The sequence below is a fragment of the Schistocerca serialis genome, chromosome 9 (assembly GCF_023864345.2).
Source record: "Schistocerca serialis cubense isolate TAMUIC-IGC-003099 chromosome 9, iqSchSeri2.2, whole genome shotgun sequence".
In the NCBI taxonomy this organism is placed as follows: Eukaryota; Metazoa; Arthropoda; class Insecta; order Orthoptera; family Acrididae; genus Schistocerca; species Schistocerca serialis.
In genome coordinates, this window is record NC_064646.1 from 177,675,454 (window position 1) to 177,689,173 (window position 13,720).

Genomic DNA, 13,720 nt, shown 5'->3' on the forward strand with positions numbered 1-13,720 from the left:
ATTGCACTTCACCAATATTCTACCAACAAACCAAACTCTACAACCTGCTTTATCAATGACAGCCTTTGAGAATGTTTCGTTTCATATCCTTAAGAAGTGTTTTCATGTGGTTGTGTGAGTGGGTCTATTCCAACTGTGACTCACTGATATAATAGTCATACGATATTATGTTTTTTTTTTTTTTCTTTCATTTTGTGAAGTGCACAATTTTACAGTTGTGAACATTTAAAGCAAGTTGCCAATCTTTACACCACTTTGAAATCTTATCAAGAGCTTACTGAAGATCTTACTGAATATTTATGTAGCTTCTTTCTGACAGTACTTCATTATAAGTAACTTCATCATCTACAGAAAGTCTGAGGTTACTGTTAATATTGTCTGCAATGTCATTGATATACTACATGAACAGCAAGGGAGGTGTGTACCTCCCTCGGGCACGCCTGAAGTTACTTTTACATCTGACAATGACTTTCCATCCAAGACAACATGCTGCATCCTCCCTGCCAAACAGTCGTCATTCCAGTCGCATATGATCATACTTTTGACAATAAGCATAGGTGTGATACTGGTCAAATGCTGTTTGGAGACCAAGAAATATGGCATCTACCTGAATGCGATCCAAAACAAAATAGCTTGTCATGTGAGGAAATTGTGAGCTAGGTTTCACCTTATCGAATCCCTGCTGATTAGCATTGAGGTGATCATATTCTGTTCAAGATACCTCATTATTTTTGAGCTCAGAATTCTATAACAAATTAATGTCAAGGATATTGGATGGTAGTGTTGTGGATCATTTCTACACCCTTTTTGTAGACAGATGTGACCTGTGCTTTTTTCAAAGAACTGGACATGGTTTGTTGTTCGAGGGTTCTACGATAATTATAGTCAAAAGAGGGACTAGCTCAACATAGAATCTGACAAGGATTCCTTCGGGCCCTGGGACTTTGTTCAGTTTTAACACTTTTAGCCTCTTCTCAGTACCAGTGACACTGATACTTATTTCATTCATCTTTTCAATGGTTCAAGTGAATTTCAAAATAATTTCTATAAGACCACTGTTCACTCCTACTGTTTGTGATTCAGTGAGATAGTGGTCCATCTATACCGTATTCATTGTTGACAGTGTATTGAATGCTACATTAAAAACAGAAAGGATTCAGTCATGTAAATGCTAGTTTAGCAGTCTGATTTCCTAGCATACAGTAATCTGTCAGACCAAGCATTTTTGTGACACTTAACTGACATTTACTTCTTACAAGATTGTATGTGAAAACTGCATAGCCACGGTTTATTTCTGTTTCATGTTAAACTTAGCTCCCACCCCTCTTCTACAAGTAATTAATGGATTAAGTAGCAAGAGTGGAGGTACGTAAGAATTGCAAAATCAAAATACTGCGGCACTCAAAACCATTTTGGGGTTAATGACTGCTTTACATGTTTCGCTAGAGCACTTGTTGAAGGGAACTACTTCAGTGCTTATTTTTAAAAAAATTGTTCTGTTTCTGGGGGTGATGATTGCACGTATTGGGTTAAGTGAGCTACATTTCTTTTTTAATAAAATATAATGTTTTCTGTTCTGTTTTTGGCAGAACACTTGCTGCAATGTATTTTTGGTTGTAAACAACTTTGATAGGTTTGGCACCCATATAATGAGCATGACACGAGCATTATGTAGACCATGAGTTGGTAATAAGACTTCTCTTCTTCATGTTTATCAATTTCTGTACACTCTATTGTCTGTTTTCTCTAAGTATGAAATAGTTGATCCAAAGTGCATTACATTACAAATATAATAAACACGCCTTCCTGTCATTGTCAAAACAAAGTAACTGAGTCTGGGCTAATATATGTTCAAATAAATTGAATGCTTAGTAAGTACAACAAAGTTTCAGTTTTGTTACCAGAATAAGGAAAAAATATTTTCAGTGTGGCAGCGAGAGAGGGGGGGAGAGACTTATACTTCAGCAGACAACAAGCAGACATTCTTTATTTATCTGTTGTGGTTTGTGATTACATTAAAATGGTAATTGAGATCTGTGACTATGTAAATATGTAAAGTTCAAGTTGGAATAATAACAATATGCAAAGAATAGATTGCTGTTCACCATATAGAGGTGGTGTTGAGATGCAGATAGGCACAGTGAAAATAGAAAAAAAGTATTTTTTCATCCAACATGTCTGTGGCTCAGTGGCCCCTTTGTATGATGATGAGTATCAATATATCCTTTTCATATGGTAGTTTAATGATGCATTGTCCTTTATGGTCGAAAATCATTGCCTTATGAAATCTAGTGGCATATTTGATAAGTACAGTGTTTAATGAGAAATATGGAGTTATCTTTGTTAATTCTGTACATTCTGCATTATAAGACACACAAAATTAGCTGAGTATCCCAATGTGAGATCATAAACAAATATTTCCCAACAGTTATTAAAACAATGGCAAAAGTGCCAAATGAATACTGCAGTGAGTATTCTGCATCTCCCTTTGTTCTACAAAACAAAGCTGCTGTTCTACATAGTGGAGTCACTAGATCTTTGGGGGGGGGGGGGGGGTTGTGGGTGAAACACTTAAGCAATATATTACTGTGTCTCAGAACAGAAACACTATGAAATTTTGTTTTGTTTTTTGCAGAAGTCATTCATAATATATGATTCTACATTTACCATTTACGATTTTGCTTGTTTCCTGATCTGTGCATGTCTGTCATTGATATTTCACTAGAGATTTTTTTGTCAATTAGCAACATGATTACCATAGTCAGTTTGTAGTGGGTACCATAAAAAAAGATGAAGGCAGCAATTCATGCCATTGTGTTAGTCCTCGCCACATGGCCTCCCATTATGAAGCACGATGGTATAGGAGTTATCCGCAGATTTTAAATTGTATGTATTAAATTTGAGATCGGCATTTTGCCTATCTGTTCAGCAGATTGCATGAGTAATCTATGTCTATGAAATATTCTTTATTATTGGCTTTTAGTTTTTGTTGAGTGCACAGACATGAGAAACCATGAAATATTTTTATCATAATTACTGCAGGCAGAACAATAGCAGTTCTGAACTATGACAGAAAATATTGTCAAATATGATACAGTACTGTTGTGCAACCATCATTTTTGGTTTTGTTTTAGTGATTCTTTGTTGTTGTTGTTGTTGTTGTTGTTGTTCACAAATAACATAAAGGTAGTAAAAGTATTTTGCAAATGATATTATTAGAAACAGTAATGTGATTTACAATTGTTATTTATAATTCTGTTTTTCTAATGTGTAAATATTTTATTTTATAATAAATGGTTACAGCAATGATGTTTGTAACATTTAGATATTTTCATAAGAAAACTTAATTACTGTATAACATTTGAACAGACCCTTGGTGTGCAGTCATTTGGTAGTGTCTTTACATCTGTGTATTTTAAGGTAAAACAAGATATACATCCAGAGTTCGTAAACCAAATTGTTTTTGCTCATCACAGGGAAGTGAAATAGTTTTACAGGTATTACTGCAAGAGTATGCTTCTTTTATTATGCTGAGTTTTGACTTCAGTAGCTCAATGCAGCTTACAAAGTTGGCCTTCCTGTACATCATCACTGCCTCAACAGTTGGACCTCATGGGAACACACATGCTATGACTACTTAAGCTATAAGCAAATGGTGACATTCTGCAAGAAGTCGCACATATGTGCTAGAAGCACTGGAACTTGTAATGGGTCAGTTGCTAGCTAAAACAAGTGTGGACAGCGGTGAATGGAAGACTAATTTCTTGAAACCTCATTGAAGTTCTGTATTGTGATCTCTTAATTAATAACAGCACATGTGGAAAGACATGGATGTTTTAAATGGAAACAAGAGACAGTGAGAAAATAAAGAAACCTATGTTATGAATGCCTGTGCATAATCTGAGAGAAAGAGAAGTGGACCTTAAATTGAGTTACCAGTATCTATGGTGAAAGGGCAGGAAACTTATACAAGACATTCAATCCACAATTGGGTGTGCCAGCTTTTTGATTAAAGTGGACATTTGTTACATGCCAGTGCATTTCTTGGGTGTTTATGCAGTTTAATTTCATCCCTCTTGTTGTTGTTTTGGATATAAGGAGATTTGTTTCCCATTTTGAACTGAAACAAATAATAACTTTTTCGGTTGCAGTTAACCTTTTGGTGATACAGGGCTGACGTGAAAGAAACTCCTCAGTTTGTGCATATTGTTATGGGTAGCTTTGTGAAGATATTCTCACCTGGATACCCATAATTTATAAATTATTCAAGTAAATCTGGAAGGTAAGATGGATACCATTAGTAGAATTTAGGATGGTACAACTTTTTCAGATTTTGAATGGATGAAATTGTGTAAAAAAATAATATTACAAATTGAAAACATCCCAACCATTTGTACAGAGTGTGCAACTCCTGAAAATGTACAAACACATTACATAATATTTGTGCTAATGGATGCACTGCACAGTTTTCAGAAATGTGTTGGAAATAGTCTCATTCTTTATTTCCACTAAACAGGAAACTTGCCATATGGTAAGAATTGATCAGTTTTAGTGTTGCATGGATCAACCTGCTTTCCTGTATAGAGTTGACAGACTTTGATCCCACACTTTCTGCACCCAGTTCTCTCTCCTTAGATGTTAATTTTATTGCTTATTTTTAAGCCATTTTTCTTGGATACAGTAAAAGGCACCATCATTTATTATTAAGAGAGATAGGGGATAAGTTCAGATTGCAGGGTTGAAGTGCAAGGTGCATTCTTCTCATAACCCTTCACATGTGATTAATGTGTTATGTACAGTTGCCTTTAGTAGAGGAGGAAAGTTACCCATGCAGCTGTATATTGCTGTCGCTGACAGTGTAGTGCTGCAAAGGTTTTTAAAATGCTGGTGCCCTGTTTCAAAATCATAAAAACAAAAGAACTGTAATGTCATCAGTGAATTGAAGTGAAGGCCCTTATCTCAGCATAAACTAAATTTTTAAATTTGTATCCTTTCTTTAACTCAAAATGACTCTTAAATTAAATATTGGGCCAGTAGAGTTTCAGATAGCTAATTTTAACCATGACTGTGAACTTCAGTTGCAGTTTTAGTGGCTGGTGATGGTGGTGGTGTGTGATAACACTGACGATTTATCCTGTAGTCCATATTCTATACTGTATGCCGTTTGAGACAGATTTTCTACTGAGTCAGTTCTTATATATGTGAAGCTTTGTTTGCAATTATACTAGTGTTAACAATTAACATTCATACAGGATTGTTGCACCGCACATACTCAGCATAAATAATTTGACTGTCAGAGAACTTTGGACAGAAGACATTGTCACTACTGTTTCCAGTACGTAAGTAAAAAATGAAGTATTTATTGCTTTAGCTTCAGAACATTAGTAACATTTTAATATAGGTCCTTTTTGCAAGTCATGTAAGGAAATCACATAGTTACATACAACTTCAAAAAATTATCTTGTAATTGAGGATGTGTAGTAGGACAATAACAAATACAATTTTAAGCTGTTCTGAAATACTACACTGAAACTAGGGTTTCTGGAAAGTTGATGTCTAATAATAGTGTGCTGTATGGTTGACACCAGTTACTGTGAAAGTTGGGTATTCACAGATTTAACTGTGTAATTTATTTAGGTTTTTTTTTTTAATTTAAAATTCTACATAAGCTTTTAATTTGCCTTTCCATGATGTCAGCATTTTATTTAATTATATTTTATTCAATTTTTCTTTTTTTGCATATTTTCTTTTATGAATAAAACATTGGTATCGTGTGCACATAATATGGGGGAAAATTAGATCAGTTTGGTAAATTCCTGGTCAGGTCTATACTCTTGTCTGTGCATTCATATTTTATGCAACTCTAGTGTTACAATGATGGACTTTTTGTATGACAAGTTTCACTTTCATTATCAAGCCCAGCATATTCAGAAACAAGCTTCTAAGTTTTAAATGTATGCAGTTTATTAGTAAAACTGTTGAATGACTGCACTGAAATTTTGTAACAATGGTTCTGTGGATTAGGCAATATAGCCTTACAGAAAAAGCTTTTGTTTCCAAAGAGCATACAAGACTTGCTCATTTCATATGCTCATTATTTGGGTGCTAGAGAATTGCAACGTAGTTCAGTTGAAAAGGAAAATTGCATATTGATTTTTTTCTACACTGAAATACAGGTAGCATAAAGTTTGCAACACAATAGACTGGCATTTAAGTTGACACACACACACACACACACACACACACACACACACACACACACAAGGAATTAAGATGTTCTAAAACTGGCGTAGGAAATTTGTGCAGGACATTGAATAGTAGACCTGGTTGAACTTTCTGTCTCATATGGAAGTCTCATTTCTCAAGATCTTTCACACACATTTTGCCCAGAAATATCACGTTCAGGAAGCTAATGAATCAGTAATGTGTATGCCCATCACACTGCTGGCTCTTATTGAGTAACCTTTTTTTTTTTTTTTTTTTTTTTTTTTTTTTTTTTTAAATTTATCAGATTGTTGTAGTAGCGTGACAGTTCTGTATACACACTAAAATTTTCAGTGAAGGTAAACCCGCTTTGAGAAACATTAAAATTATTTTATGTTGTTTATTGGTAACACTGTGCTCTTAATTAGCAACTTGACAAGAGCAATACTTGTGTGAAATTGTGCGACATTTATTTTAAAATATGATAAGAATACTAAGTGTGATAACTACAAAAATATAAATAATTGAACTAGTATGTAATTCACATCTATCCACCTTTTCCTCATCTTTTTACTACACGAAATACCTTTGTGAACATCATAACATCACAAAGGATTTGTCATAAAAGTATAAAATTTATGCCACTACAAAGTGCCACAAAGATACACAAAATCAGCCAATGGTCTGGTTCATGACATCTCAGATTTTTTGTGCAGTTGTGGTTGTAGTCGTTTGCATGAAAAATTCCAAATTAAATAATTTTTGGACCTTTCATTTTTGAGATATTAATTTTTGAATTTAGAAAATTGTGATTTTTTTTCCTCGTTTTGAAACTTTGGCCATATCTCAAAACCTGCATTTTGTGCCATTCTATTCAGTTTATATAAGCTTTGAAAATATTTATGACTTGAACAAAAACATAAAATGCTAAATTTTCCGAAACCTTTTTTTTTTTTTAAATTTTTAAAATATCAAAATCAGGTTTCTTTTTTTATGAGCAAAAATTATGTTAGTCCTACACTGTTTGCTAATGTATGTGCTAATACCGTGATGGTATTCCAGTGGGAACATATTAACATAAATTTTATTTTGCTAGTAAGCACGGCATCCTGCACTTAGTCCCTAGGATTTTGGCCTTAGCAATAAGTTGTAATGAAAACATTAAAAAAAAAAAACACACACACATAAGAATGTCAAATCATGGTTATTTTTATTTGGTGACAGTCAGTTTATAACATTATTAGAAATTATACATTTCAGTTTGAATTCAGATTCGAATTCCTCCCGTTACCTATGAAAATATTTTAATGTATACCATGACAACACATGCTCAATAAATACTGTGAATATATTACTTAAATTTTGTGCACTTATCCCAGGTTCCCTAGAATTAATCCATTTTGAACAAGTGCAGGCGTGCACAGACCATCTTTTTTTCCCATAGAACTGTAATCGTTTTTGCCAAGCATTTGTCTCATCATTACAGTAAGACTCTTTCACATTAACAAAACTGTTTCTTGAAGACAAGTTCTGGCCACACTTAGGATCAGAAGTCGAGTGTGCGCCCTTTTCCTCCTCTGTTTTCTGTTTTGTTTTTCTTGCAGTGTAGTTGCTTACTCTAAACTCTTTTTCTATACTGGTACAAGGTTTCTTTTTATTACTATGGATTCCCTCTTGAAATCGGAGGTGTTCAGCAAACGCAAGCCATTTTAGACAAGCTTATTACTTGCTAAAACTTACTTTACTATCAGATTCTTTGCTTTCATTTTTCAGCAGTCTGGTTTCCTCTCTGTAGATAATTTTAGTTTACATAAAGTGCAGATATTCTTGTATTCTTTATTACATGGGTATGTCAATCTGAGAAGTTCCTTCCTAACATCCTCACTCCGTCAGTACATGGTTATTTTTAAAGGATTGCAACAATATCCTGGCCACTTTTTATCCGCATTTGTGGCAGCTATGTAAGTCTAGAGTCAAATTTTAGTTCTGACAGATTTTTAGAAAGATTGCACTCTGAATGTTGAGACTCAGTCTCTGTTTTTTAACCAAATGATAGGTGTCACAGTTGTACGGTTGTGTACATAGATGATTCACAACAAGGGGAGTGCTTTGGCTGTTAAGTCATATTCCCTGACTGTATCTTCAGGATTCGCCTTCTTCATATGTATATTGTCTTTTCTGTAGAGCTCCACGCTACGCTGGAGGCATTGGAGTGGGTGAGGTGTCTTTAGGGGATACAGTTTCTCTTCTGCTCCAATTCCCCTAGTACAGTACAATTGTTGCAGCACGTTTACCCAGAAGAGATATTGGTCCAACTCATATATGACCATCTGTACTTCCCACAGTGGTGGGTGAAGAAGGTATCATTGTGCTGCATACCAGAGCATGTGGGGATTTGGGGTATGAACAAGCCAGCGAATCTGCCAAGGAGGCGTTCAGGGAACATATACAGAATACGCCATTCCCCTGCAGGCTGTCATTTTACACACGAGTCGCAGATCCATACTGTTATGGGAGGAGTGGCTGGCAATGATGGACAATAAGCTGCACTTAGTGAAGTCAACTGCCTAGCTGTGGATATCATCAAGCTAGTTGCTGTGGCGAGATGAGGTGACCCTGACCTGACCTGCCTCAGAATTGGGCTCTGTCCCTTTTTTACTCCAGTGAAAAGACCTCCCTGTCTGTGGTGTGCAAGTCAGTGTATGCCACATTTTAACTGAGTGCATTTTATTTTGAGACAAGCCAGCAGAGGTGAATCTAGGTGAGGATCTATTTATTATATCTGATGATGAGACAAGTATGAATTTTGTAATATGTGTGGACCCTGCCCTAAGCTTTTAGGCTGTGGAGATGTTATTGTGTTTCAGAGTGGCTTTCTCTTCCCCTTTAATTCCAGCGATCAGTGTGTTTTCGATCAGCCGTCGTGATTTTCGTTCCTGTGTGTGTGTGTGTGTGTGTGTGTGTGTGTGTGTGTGTGTGTGTTTTCAGGACTGTTTTTATTTACAATTCTCATTTCAGTCATTTTACAGTTTTCCTCTACACTTGTCTCATTATACTTCTGAGCAGGTGCTAAAGATCTTGCTGTCGTACCCACAAAACTTTTTCGTCATCATCATCTCTACCGATTCAGTGAAAGTGAACATGAAGATTTTTTTTTTTTACATACTGGTAGCCCTATAAACTTAAATGAAATGTTAAATAAAATGAAAAATACGTAATATCCTGACCATTAATTAGACATGTCATTGTTTGGCATGATTTACTACATTTTTAAGATGAGAATCCGAAGTGTGCTTAATTAGTGCACAATTATTTCATTTTAGCTCTGCTTTTATGATTCAGCTTGCAAGCCATTGGCGATTGCGGTACAGTTATCGTAGCAAATTGCAGTAAAATAAAATTAATTTCATTGTGTTTAGGAATACCATTATGAAATTTGGCACACACGTTAATAAACAGTGTATGAAAAAAATAGATGTTTTTCAACATAAAAATTTCAGTTTTAAATTTTAAATATTTAAAAGATACTGGTTTGGAAAAACTTAGCATTTTTAGGACTGTGGTCAAGTAGTACATACTTTCAAAGCTGGTAAGAAATGAATAAAATGAAGCAAATTTGAAGTCTGTAAGTAAAATAGTTCACGAGAGAGATAAATGTTCTAAGGTGTTAGAATGCAAGAAAAGTTGCACAGTTTTGGAAATTCTAAAAATTAATAACTCAAAGGCTCAAATCTTTAATTCTTGAATTCTACCTTTTTTGGACACGTAGAGTAAAATGACAAAATAATATAAAATTCTGAATAATCAAGAATACAGCTGTGAGGAACAACTTAAGCCCCTGAGGTATTGACACACCAAGTGCTTCAAACAGCTCTTTGAAACCCATTGCTGCAGAAGTGAGTGATCATCATCAATAGTTCAGTCAACTTAATTTCTGAAGACAGACACCATTTCAATGTACTATGACAAACACCTTAACATCATGGACAGTCTGTGTTTTTACATTTTCTTCAAAAATTGATTTTTTTTAATTATCTGCTTAATACACCAATGGAAAAGAGTTGGAGCACCAAAAAATAATCAGTCTAGAGTAATGAAATTTTGGGAATACACTTGTCTAAGTAAAATATTTCACTGATAAACATTGCAAGATCACATGTTACTATACACGCAAGATAGCCTTTGCAAATGTGAAATGCTGGTAAATTAAAAACTGGTGTAACCACCAAAATGTTGAATGCAAGCATGCAAACATGTATGCATTGCATTGTACAGGTGCCATTTGTCAGTTTGTGGGATTGAGTTCCATGCCTGTTGCAGTTGGCCTGTCAGTAAAGGGATGGTTAATGCTGTTTGTGGGTGACCATGGAGTTTTTGTCCAGTGATTTCCCATATGTGCTCGATCGAAGATATATTTGGTGATTGAGAGGCCAAGGCAATATGTTAACACTCTGTAGAGCATGTTGGGTTACAACAGCATTAGGTGGGTGTTATTCTGTTGGAAAATAGCCCCAGGTATGTTGTTTATGAATGGCAGCACAACCATTCAAATCACCAGATTGATGAAGAAATTTACAGTCAGTGTCCATGGGATAACCACGAGAGTGCTCCTGCTGTCATATGATATTGCACCCCACACCATAATCACAGGTCCAGTGTGTTTAGCTTGCAGACTAGGTTGCGGGCACTCAACTGGCCACCTCCTAACCAATACACGGCCGTCACTGGCACCGAGGCAAAACTGGCTTTCATCAGAAAACACAACAGACCTTCACTCCGCCTTCTAAAGAGCTGTTGCTTGACACCACTGAAGTCGTAAATGGCATTGGTTTGGGATCAGTGGAATGCTTGTTGCAGATCATCTGCTTCAGAGCTGTCCTTCAAGTAACCAGTTTGTAACGGTCCATTGTGTCACTATGGAGCCAACTGCTGCTCAGATTGCTGCTGTACATGCAGTACGATGCACGGGAGCCATATTTTGAACATCATGGTCTTCCCTCTCAGTAGTGCCATGTGGCTGTCTGCAGCCTGGTCTTCTTGCAGCCTTACGTTCACGTGTCCACTGCTGCTAGCAACCAAGTACAGTGACTACATTGCTGCCAAGTCTTTTTGCCATATCGCAGAAAGAACATCCAACTTCTTGTAGCTACCCTACATGATCTCGTTCAAACTCAGTGAGGTATTCATAATGGAGTATTTGGTTATAGTAGTTTAAAGTACGTTAAAATCAGCCAGGCTTTATGGTAGACACCTGCGCGCAATTGCTGAGGACCCAAAGTGTTAAAGGCATTCATGACTAACATCAACTCAACATGAGCTTCTAGTGAAGGACGTGAAGTGATACATAAATTACTCAAGAATGGATGAGCATACATTTCAGTATTTGCTCGGTGAAGTGTGTCACAAATCACAAAGCTCAATACTCACTTAAGAACTGCTATATCTGCAGAAGACAGGCTCACAGTAACACTTCGATTTCTTGCTATAGGAGAGAGTTACACTAGCTTACAGTACAGCACTTGAATGCCACAGTGCAATTTAACTAAAAAAAATACCTGAAATGTGTGAAGCAGTTTATAAATCACTAAAAGACCAATAGCTAAAAGTAAATAAATGTTCAATACGTTTTATGTGCATTAAGAACTATTTTTAATGTAGATCAAAGTAAGAATTACATTTTGTGTCCCACAACTACAAAATTAATAGAAATGTATGAAGCTGATGCACAGGGAAACATTCCACGGGGGAAAAATATATCTAAAAATAAAGATGATGTAACTTACCAAACGAAAGCGTTTGCATGTTGATAGACACACAAACAAACACAAACACAATTTTGTGTGTGTGTGTTTGTGTGTCTATCAACATGCCAACGCTTTCGTTTGGTAAGTTACATCATCTTTGTTTTTAGATATATTTTTCCCACGTGGAATGTTTCCCTCTATTATATTCATGTGCTTGTGTCTGTATATGTGCGGATGGATATGTGTGTGTGTGCGCGCGCGAGTGTATACCTGTCCTTTTTTCCCTCTAAGGTAAGTCTTTCCGCTCCCATCATTGGAATGACTCCTTACCCTCTCCCTTAAAACCCACATCCTTTCGTCTTTCCCTCTCCTTCCCTCTTTCCTGATGAAGCAACTGTTGGTTGCGAAAGCTTGAATTTTGTGCGTGTGTTTGTGTGTCTATCATATATAATAGAGGGAAACATTTCACGTGGGAAAAATATATCTAAAAACAATAATGATGTAACTTACCAAACGAAAGCGTTGGTATGTTGATAGAGACACTAACAAACAAAAACACACAAATTTCTTGAGTTGTGAGTGTGCGTTTGTGTTTGTTAGTGTCTCTATCAACATACCAACACTTTCATTTCGTAAGTTACATCATCTTTGTTTTTATATATATATATATATATATATATATATATATATATATATATATATATAAGACACACACACACACACACACACACACACACACACACACACAAATACAAATAAACATACATACTTGAAGGACAGCTCTGAGGCAGATGCTCTGTAGCATATATATAATCTAATTTGCGGTTGGCAGTTGGCCTGTAGGAGGATGCTCTGAGAATATATATATAAAAACAATGATGATGTGACTTACCAAACGAAAGCGCTGGCATGTTGATAGACACACAAACAAACACAAACATACACACAAAATTCAAGCTTTCGCAACCAACGGGCTTCGTCAGGAAAGGGGGAAGGAGAGTGAAAGATGAAAGGATGTGGGTTTTAAGGGAGAGGGTATGGAGTCATTCCAATCCCGGGAGCGGAAAGACTTACCTTAGGGGAAAAAAGGACAGGTATACACTCGCGCGCACACACACACACACACACACACACACACACACACACATATCCATCCACACATACACAGACACAAGCGGATGTGCGGATGGATAATGCTGTGCGGATGGATATGGATATGTATGTGTGTGTGTGTGTGTGTGTGTGTGTGTGTGTGTGTGTGTGTGTGTACCTGTCCTTTTTCCCCCCTAAGGTAAGTCTTTCCGCTCCCGTGATTGGAATGACTCCTTAGCCTCTCCCTTAAAACCCACATCCTTTCGTCTTTCCCTCTCCTTCCCTCTTTCCTGACGAAGCGACCGTTGGTTGCTAAAGCTTGAATTTTGTGTGTGTATGTTTGTGCGTCTATCAACATATCAGCGCTTTCGTTTGGTAAGTAACATCATCTTTGTTTTTAGATATATTTTTCCCACGTGGAATGTTTCCCTGTGCATCAGCTTCATACATTTCTATTAATTTTGTAGTTGTGGGACACAAATGTAATTCTTACTTTGATCTACAATAAAAATAGTTCTTAATGCACATAAAATGTATTGAACATTTATTTACTTTCAGATATTGGTCTTTTAGTGATTTATAAACTGCTTCACACATTTCAGGTATTTTTTTAGTTAAATTGCACTGTGGTATTCAAGTGCTGTACTGTAAGCTAGTGTAACTCTCTCCTATAGCAAGAA

At 36.1% G+C, this 13,720-nt stretch overlaps 1 protein-coding gene across 6 annotated transcripts in view; it reads left to right on the plus strand.

The window, feature by feature from the left end:
• The window catches only part of LOC126418493 (RNA-binding protein 5-like), a 122,102-nt gene that overhangs the window by 14,634 nt on the left and 93,748 nt on the right, over window positions 1-13,720 (plus strand). For 2 of the 6 annotated variants that reach the window (XM_050085271.1, XM_050085274.1), the window contains exons 2-3: window positions 4,152-4,282; window positions 5,253-5,339. The exons of 2 other annotated variants lie outside the window; for them this stretch is intronic. The gene's annotated coding sequence lies outside the window, so the exon portion shown is untranslated. The remainder of the gene's footprint in view (window positions 1-4,151; window positions 4,283-5,252; window positions 5,340-13,720) is intronic. 2 more of the 6 variants (XM_050085273.1, XM_050085275.1) reach the window with 1 other exon arrangement.